Genomic DNA, 10,267 nt, shown 5'->3' with positions numbered 1-10,267 from the left:
GTAACTGAACAAGTCTGAATTCTTTTGTAATTAATAACACCTGTAGCCATTAGCTACCTTACAAGTTGATGTAAGAATAAATACAACATTTTGCCACTGTGGCAGAGGTTTCCAAATGTGGCTTCATAGAACTCCAAGGACTTGAAGCCGAGTAATATAAGCAAGTATATCACCAATATTTTATTTTATTTACTTTTTTTAATATTTATTTATTTATTTATTTATTTATTTGAGACAGAGTCTCTCGTGTGGCCCAGGCTGGAGTGCAGTGGTGCGATCTTGGCTCACTGCAAGCTCTGCCTCTTGGGTTCACGCCATTCTCCTGCCTCAGCCTCCCCAGTAGCTGGGACTACAGGCTCCCACCACCACGCCTGGCTAGTTTTTTGTTTTTTTTTTAGTAGAGTCGGGGTTTCACCGTGTTAGCCAGAATGGTAGGATGGTCTCTATCTCCTGACCTCGTAATCCGCCTGCCTCGGCCTCCCAAAGTGCTGGGATTACAGGCGTGAGCCACTGTGCCCGGCCACCAATATTTTTAAAAGGCTTTTATGTTTCCCCACTTTATTAAAAAACAAAGCAAGACAAAAATACAACAGAAAAAAACCATGAATAACATGCATTCATATAATTTTTGTATATTTCCTCTTAAAAGTTTTTTTCTCCTTCAATCTTTGTTGCTTTTTATTACTCATCTACAATATCTAAATTCTGGGATAGTAACTAATGTATGGTAAGATAATATATCTAGTTACATAAAATCAGACATATTGATGTCTCCTTTTACAGCATGATGACCTTAATGCTTTTCCATCACCTGAACAGGTTGAGAAGCATTGCTCTACCAAAATGAACCACGTGTTTATAATTGCAATTACAAATGCCCTTTATTTTGAATATACGACTAGCCAGGTTATTCAGAGAGTAAGCTCATGAAGATTATGATCAGGTTAAAGAGACAAACCATGTAATACACAAGATAAATACCCAACAGTAAAATCAGTGATATTAAATATGCCTGAGCTGCAGGGAATTCTATCAGAATTTAGCAAAACAAAGATAGCGTGGTAGGGCAGGGTAACCAGGAAAGCTTTGAAGTTTGCTAAGAAGTTAGAAGAGCAAGGGAAGGTAGTTCAGCTGAGGGGAACAGCAAGACCCACCATTTTGAATTATCAAGGATCTTTTCAGCTTCTTAATGTTTGAAGGGCTTTTTCTTTCCCGGGTGTGTATTCCATTTATGTGAGGTATTAAAGTTTTTGGTGTATGTAGATTTTTCCCTTCATTACTGTATAGTGCAAGTTTTGTGAAGGCAGTATCTTTTTTAAAATGTAGATTTTTCCCTTAATTACTCTATAGTGCAAGTTTTGTGAAGGCAGTATCTTTTTTAAAATCTATTTTTTTCTCCTACAAGCTAACCTCATGTCTCAAAATAGTGACCAACTGATGATAAATCTAGAATTATATGAAAGTTAAATCTCAGGCTTAAAAATGAAGATTATTGTTTGCAGTTCTGCTTTAAATATTTACCTGTGTAAGTTTAGACAAATTATCTAACTTCTATGAGCCTCAGTTTTTTAAATCTCTACAATAAGGATAATAGAACCAACCTCATAAAATTATTGATGTACGTAAAGTGCTTAGCAGTTTGGTACAAGGTAGATATTTTTTCATGATTTAAATGAAATTTTAAATGAGTGCATTAACAAATAGATGCATAAAATATATAGAAATTAATAATAAAAAGAATGACTACTTTATCCATTAAATGATAAAAATGACAAAACCTGGTAAAAATACTCAGTATATCTCCTAAAAAAGAAATCAGATGGCAAGAACTTCAACAATTACTCATATAAACAAGGCAGAGAAAAAGATATCAAAATAACCAATGTTAAATACATTTATTATGATTTTGTAAAATAATTTTACAAGACAAAAATATCATAGGAAAATAGCATTGACCTAGGGGATGGGGAGAAAAGCAGATCAGAAAATGTTAAGTAAGATAATAGAATAGGCAAAATGGTAGAATAATACTCAAGAGGGTTTTCAATTTCCCTTAGACAGGAGTGATAATGGAATTGCAAAGGCAAAGCATATGATGCTGGAGGTGGTAGAGAGCTGTCTTTTTCTTGCATTTATGGAGCAGCCAGTAAGTTTAGAGGCTATTTTGGAGTAAGCCCTAAGACTTAGACCAACTGTGATGAATGAGACTGAATTGAGCAAACAACTAGGGCTTAATGCTTACCATATCAATTCCTGGCTGGCAAAGCCAGGCTTTTAAAGATTTTAGATTTTTTTTTTTAAACTAGACTTTTGAAGAGATATATAAGACCAAATGTGATTGAAATAAGTGTCTGTCGACAAAATTCAACACTGGAAATGTGTGAAGTTTTTAAGGATCACTGGAAAGGGTTATATCAGAGAACTCTCCTACCAACCCTTTCCCCTTCTTGCATTTTGGTTTAAATTAAATGGAAGTTACACAATGGGAAATCAATATTTTATTGTTCCAAACACTGCATTCACCTTGGGGGCACAACATTCATGTAATTCTAGTGGGAAATACTTTTGAAGGGGAGTTGAGAATAGCTAGAAAAATGTAGAGACTGATCAAAAAGAGTAACCTCCTAGTACAGTGTTGTCTTTCTAAGTGAAAGTCAAAAAATTTGAAAAACAGAGGCTCTTATTGAAACTGACACTATATGGCTTTAATTTATGTCTTAAGCCTGAGAGAATTTCTTCCTTAAAGCCATAAATGCACACAAGACTTATAAGAATGAAACATTTTAATAGGAAGCTGTATTCCAGTCTGCAGGTCAAATTCCAGGTGTTACCCAAAGTCACTGACTAATTCCCCTTCACCATCCCAGTGTGTGTTACACTTCCAGAGCTTCCCCAGGCATTGCTGAAAAACAAAGATATGTATAAAATAGGTTAGAGTATTTAGTTTCTAAAATAGCAATCAGGTCCAGGGATACCATCTTCAAATGGTTTAAATAATTCTGTTAAGGCATCCATTTCCAAAAAATTTTTTATTTATTTGTTCATATTTTCGTTTTTTCAATCAATCCACAGTTATTTCTTGAGTGATTTCTATACCTTTATTTCTATCATCAGACTATACCCAAAATTTCACATAGAAACACATTGCTTTGAATCCTGTTTAATTTTCAATAGTCCCCTCTGAAAATGAAATGTCTATGAAAGAACATATTATTAGTACATACTTGTCATTCATAATAGCTTGTCCTGAGTGAGTAGGCAAAGAAGCAAAGCCTTTCTTTAAGTATTTATGCTCAACTATGACTGCATAGGATGGATTTTTGGATAAGATATTATGATTAGATGGTTGGATACCAAGAAGAATGCCAAATGTTATTATTTGTTCACGGGTGCTGAGATTCGTGATTACTCCTAGGCTAGCTAAAGCCTCAATTTGCAAAGGTGAAACAAACAACTGAGAAACCCAACTCCTGTGGTTAGCTCTGTAAAACTACATAAAGAGAAGAGGAAACATCAAGAGAGAGGTAGATGATCAACTGCCAAATACAAAATTGTTCACTTTAACATTTTACTTGGAGTTTGCTCCTATCAAGATCTTTAAGAATGAAAACTTGTAGGAAAAAATAAGCAAAATCCTTCCTACATGTTATTTCATTTAGATCCTGTAATATTTCTGTGAGGTTGGTACCAGTACTAGATCCATGGAAATTTAATGATGAAGGCCTGAACTCCAAGTACTTAAAACTTGATCAAACTTCCAACTTTCTATGTATCACTGGATTCCAAAGGCTCTATGGGCAAAGTACACTACAAACCAAGGCACACATTTTATTTATGGCTCAAGTATCTGCCCCATATCTATGCCTAGCATACTGTGTGGGGGCTGAGCTGAGTCATATAATGTTCTTGAAGACCCATCTCCCTTTTACAAGGACTGGTCTTAATGCTGCCTTGAAAATTCTGCCCCATATGTTATTTACTTGACTTCATCTAGCTTCTATTTTTGATACATGGGTGGGAAGTGATTCCAAATCCTAACATCTGACCTGGTCACATAAGCCATGACAAATATAGAAGTGGAAAACAAAAGAGGTTATAAGGACCTATTATAATTACCTCATCTCATAAAATTCTTCCTACATCAGCATAGCAGTGTTTATTTTAAGAATTCTAATTTGTCTTTGTTTTCTTATCAGGGCTCCTTCTTCATAGGCTGGGGGTGTTTACAAAGAGGATAATGGCATTAAACCAGCAAGGAAGTGTTGCTCTCCAGGATAGAATGTACAATTAGTAGATGAGAAACTGAGATGCATGGAGGTAAAAATAGCTTGGCTACAGTTACACAACTAACCAGTTATTGGTACCATAGACCCTGGTTTGACTGAGCCCAAAGCCTCACTCTTTGCACTATAAAACTTTATAGAAAGGGCTTAGTGGCTACTCTTTGCTAATTTTAAGGGTGAATTTCTAAAGTCTCTTGAGGATAGCATAATGAGATTATTCCATAGCATGTGTTAATCTATAGCATTGCTCCACATTCTAGAATTTAGATAATCATAATAGTAATCTGTATAACCTCCAATGTTCAGTACTCATATAATGTGCCAGTTATTCAAGTAACAGCATTACCTGAACTATTTCATTTTAATCCTGGAGGTGAAATATTATTACCTCCCACCATGTCTTAAAGAACACTGAAGTTCAGAGAAAAGAAATAACATATTTAAAGTCCTTTAAGTGTTAGACCCTGGACTGATTCCTGTTCAGGAGCTCTCCTGCATTAATTAGGCACTTTTTAGCCAGTTTGACACACCCCTCTAGTTGATCAGCAGTTTATATGACATTAAAAGGCTTTCAAAAATTCCAAAAAGACCAAAGATCTAAATTACCAAAGACCAAAAAGATCTAAATTATCAAAATTTCTACAAAATTTAGTAAAAGCAAGAGGAGGCAATCTAATAATCAGACTTCCAATTATATACACAAAGCTCATTTCAAGAAAAATAGAAGAGCAAACTTCAAATAGTATTCTACTAATATGGTGTGACTGTGTGTCCCCACCCATATCTCATGTCGAATTGTAATTCCAAGTTGTGGGGGAGGGACCTGGTGAGAGGTGATTGGAGCATGGGGCCAGATTTCCCCCTTGCTGTTTTTGTGATAGTGAGTTCTCATGAAATCTGGTTGTTTAATAGTGTGTAGCACTTCCCCCTTCTCTTTCTCTCTCTCTTCTGTCACCATGTGAAGATGTGCTTGCTTCCCCTTTGCCTTTCTGTCATGACTGTAAGTTTTCTGAAGGCTCCTTAGCCATGCTTCCTGTATAGCCTGTGAAATTGTTAGTCAATTAAACCTCCTTTCTTCATAAATTACCCAGTCTCAGGTAGCTCTTTACAGCAGTGTGAGAATGGACTGATATATCTGCTATTTGTCACTAGAATATTGGGCACTGTACTATATGGTGGGAGAAACAGTGGTGAACAAAGTAAATAATTTCATGAAGTTTTCTGTCAGTGAGATTCAGTGTACACATGTGAAAGACATAAGAATTATGTAACATACCATAGTAATTAAGAAGAATGAAATATATCTATAAATATCAACATGCATAATTTCAAAAATATGTTGTTTACAACAGAAATGGTATAATATTTCTGTAAATGAAAAACATACACAGTGCAATACTACATTATTATTAATGTAGTTTGTATGTGTGTGTGTGTTTAAGTATTAAGACTGAATTTTAAGTATGTAAATCAAACTCATGATAGTGTTTCTCTTACATCAGGGCTGCAAGCCAATAGGACTAGGAATAGAGATCAAAGTAGCCTCCGCACAGAAGAAAACACTGGAAGGAAATGAAATTAAATGTTAATTAATTCTAGGTTGTGGGTCATTTTGTTATAGTCTTTGTGATGGTTAATTTTAGGTAGCAAGGTGACTGGATTAAGCGATACCTAGATAGCCAGTAAAGCATTATCTCTGGGTGTGTCTCTAAAGGTGTTTCCAGAAGACATTGACATTTGAATCAGTGGACTGATGAAGGAAGATCCACCTGTACCTAAAGTGAACAGACACCTGCCAATCAGCTGAGGGCCTAGATAGAACAAAAAGTCAGAGAAAAGGTGGATTTGTACTCTTTCGCTTTTCTTCTTCTGCTCTTGGATATCAGAAATTCAGGTTCTCTGACCTTTGGACTACAGGACTTAAAACAGTGGCCTTCTGCAGTTCCCAGGCCTTTGGTCTCTGACTGAGAATTGTACCATTGCCTTTCCCTGGTTCTGAGGCCTTTGGACTCGGACTGAGCCAGACTACCCGCCTATGGTGGGACTTGTCAGCCTCCAAAATTGCATGAGTCAATTCTCCTATCAACAGTCATCCCTTGGTATATGCAGAAGTTTCAGGGTCAGCACTGCATAACTCATATACATATATATATAAAAAACATTGGCCCTTTCTATACATTTCTATACGTGGGTTTTATATCCTGTGAACACTGCATTTTCTTATCTATTTATTTATTTATGTATTGATAGTCTTGCTCTGTTGCCCAGGCAGGAGTACAGTGGCATGACCATAATTCACTGCAGCCTTGAACTCCTGGGCTCAAATGATCCTCCTGCCTCAGCCTCCAGATTAGCTGGGACTACACATCTGTAGTCCCAGCTAAAAATAAAATAATTTCATGTTTTTATTTTTTTGGTGGGGGTATCTTGCTATATTTCTCAGGCCGGTCTTGAACTCCTGGCCTCAAGTGATCCTCCTGCCTCAGCCTCCCAAGTACCTGAGATTACAGGCATGAACAGATACTGTATTTTTGTCCTGCTTTTGATTGGAAAAAAAATTGTGTATATGGACCAGTGCAGTTCAAACCTATGTTGTTCAAGGGTCTATTACGTGTGTGTGTGTGTGTATGTATCTCTTTCTGACTCATTCTGTCTGTTTCTCATCTATCCTTGGATAATGCTAACACCATCTTCTTTATCCTTCTGTGTATGAGTAAATTTTTCTTATTAAATAAATTAGAAAAACGCAGAGTGGAAACACATAAAAGTCAGTTTAGGGAAATCTCTTTGGAAAAAGTGATGTTTAATTTAGAACTTACAGGAAGATAGTAATTTTCTGAGTATAGAAAAAGGAAGTGTATTACAGATAAATGACTAGCATGTTCAAAAACCTGGAATGAGAATGATCTTGGTTTGTTTAGAGAATTTCCGCTTCTCTGGATTGCTCTTATACCCCAGATTAGGCTCCAAAATTGACGTAATGGTAGAAGAGAGGCAGCAGTAACTTGGCTTGGGAATTCAAGCAGGGAATTGGCTGGAATTCCTAGGAAGATGTCTACTGGGGGCTTAAGAAGCCTGGGAGTGCTTGCCACATGGCCCTGTACTTGGCCACATTCACTACTGAACACCAGTTGAACACAGGGACCTCTCTGCTGGATGTTACAGGCAAAAACAGCAACTGCGAGTAAGAGGGAAGATTTGGGCTATATTCCAGCTGATGTTAACACTACAGTATTTTCTCGACTGTCAGATTTAGGCTGGCAGTATTTCAAGGAATGCTTCTTTCTATACCTAAATACAATTTTGCTGATTCACAGGCAAAAGAATGTGTACTTTAAGGTAATTGTTTTATCTTTTCTATTTCTTTTTGGAATCTTTCCTTCCATTCACAAATGATGATAAAGAATGTAACTCCCCACAGGACCCTGATTCTTCTTTGCAAAATAATGAATCTGCATTGATAGCTTCCTGGGATCAAGGATGTAGTTTTTGACCTTGAGACAGATCCAGATTGTTGGGTTCACACTCTAGTGCTAACACCCCCCTGTTATAATTCCATTTTTTCAAACTGATTCATATAACTTGAGTGGAGAATGCTTGCTAAGATTTTGAGAAGTGGTTTATAAAAGGGATGGGTATTCAATGTCTTGTAAAATTACTGATTTAAAGAAAAGTCTAATTGCTACAGAGATATTATTGAGACTTAGGGAATCAGTTTTATAGATTTGATATGACCAGCCAGAATCACTTTCCAAAAAAGCAAATTGATAGATTCATTGGTTATTTTTTCCTGGTCTAAGCCAGTAAATATTTTTCTGAGATTTAAAGGTTCACTCCCACTCTTTTATATCATAAGGTATTATATGAATATCAATGGAACTTTGGATTGAGTTCAAAGGCAGGTTCCCAGGAATGAGCCAAATTTACACTAAAAGCAAGGATTTATGCACTTTTTAAATGCCTTAGCAGTACTCAAGAACATTTGAGCGTGGTCATTGTTCCTAGAATGTCCTGTCATGTAGTGAAGTTTAAAGGACAGTAAGCTCTTTGAACACATAGTATTGTGTAAATGGCACGATGAAAGACAGAAGTTAGCCCAAAAATCTGAACTCTGCCACTTCTGGACTTTTTGTCTGCAATGACTGAAAAGTTCCTAAAACTGAGTCAGCAGAGCATCTTCACTTAATAGCTGACCATTTCTTAAATATCTCACCAGAAAGTATGTTGTATGGTTGTTGCTGCCAAGAGATCGGAAGTTCCTATCATTCTTGGTATTATAGCTCCAAAAAAGGGACAAAAGATAAGTGTTATTAAATCCTTCAGAGCTCTACATATTTTCCTAGGTTAAAATTTGTCACTGTAATTTCACTCATTTCTGGTTAAAACATTGAAATATTATACATACCTAAATCATCTTATATTTCTCTTGAGCTCTAGAAAAACATGGTCATCCAGATACTGTAGGACGGCAGGGAAGAGTGGCTTAACTAAGGGATACGGAGCTAGACTACTTGGATTTTAATCCTGCTGACATCTTTTAATAGCTATGTGACTTTGGGAAAGTTACTAAAGCTCTCAAGAGTCTTAGTTCTTTACCTATAAAGTAAGGATAATAATAATAATATGTCCTCTTTATTGTGTTGTTATGATGACTAAATTATAGTTGAGCTTTAAATGCTGTGGGTTTGAACTGTGTGGGTCCAGTTATATGTGGATTTTCTTCTACCTTGAGACAGTAAGCCCAACCCCTCCTCTCTTCCTCCTCCTCCTCAGCCTCAACATGAAGATGATGAAAATGGAGACCTTTATCGTGATCCACTTCTAATTAATGAATATTAAGTATATTTTCTCTTCATTGACATTTTTTCTCTTCATTGTAAGAATACAATATACAACACATATTGCCATGCAAAATATGTGTTAATTGACTATTTATATTATATTATTGATAGGACTTCTTGAGAACAGTGAGCTATCAATGGTTAAGTTTTGAGGGAGTCAAAAGTTATATGTGGGTTTTTCGGCTGCACAGGGGTCAGTTCTCTTAACCCTGTAGTGTTCAAGGGTCAGCTATAGTTACTATTTGCAAAGTACTTAGAACACTGAGCAGGTAGTAATACAAGTGTTTGATTTATAACCTTACCTTGGATATCTCATTGATATCTGTATATATCTTTACATCTATATATCCAAAATTTACCACATTGTGTTCCCCTCAAATTGGTCTTTCTCCTGTGTTATTTATGCCTCTAAATGACACCTTCACTCCTTAACCTGGTTGCTTAAGTAACACTTTTGATGCCTCGTTTCCTCTCAACTTTTCACCCTTGTGTTCTTTTAAAATGTGACTTCGTTTTTCCTCTATCAAAAGGTAGAGTCTATTTCCCTTTCCCTAAATCTTGGCAGGCTCTGTAACTCGCTTGATATAGAGACTAAGGCAGAAGTGGCATTGTATGACTTCTCAGCTTAGACTTTAAAAGGCCTGAAATTGTGCATTTTTATTCTCTTTGAAACATGTCACCATGTAGAGAGGCTTGGGCCAAGCTGGGTGATCAGACATCATACACAGAGAAGAAGCAAGAGAGAGGAGGAACAAGGTGTGCAGTGGACAGCCAGTGCCAAGACCTCAGACATGTGAGTAGTGGAGTCATGTTGCATTTTCTGGCCTTGGTCAAACTGCCCCAGCTGACACCAAGGAAGCACAAATGGGAGGATTCCTTTCAACCATGGATGAATTCTTGATCCACAAACTTGTGAGTGATAAAAATAAATTTTATTGTTGGATTAAGCCACTAAGTTTTTGATAGCGTTTATAAGTAACTAAAATTCAGTATCTCTTAAAATTATCTACCTGTTTTCATCTCTGCCATCCCCAAGATTATACCATCTCTCTCTCATAGGTTATTGCAACATAGCTCAACTAGTATTCTGATTTCTTGTTTTGTCCTTCATTAATCTATTCCTATTACACAATGAGGTGATTT

Source organism: Pongo pygmaeus, chromosome 1 (assembly GCF_028885625.2).
Source record: "Pongo pygmaeus isolate AG05252 chromosome 1, NHGRI_mPonPyg2-v2.0_pri, whole genome shotgun sequence".
Taxonomy (NCBI): domain Eukaryota; kingdom Metazoa; phylum Chordata; class Mammalia; order Primates; family Hominidae; genus Pongo; species Pongo pygmaeus.
Note: the sequence above shows the minus strand (reverse complement) of the source record.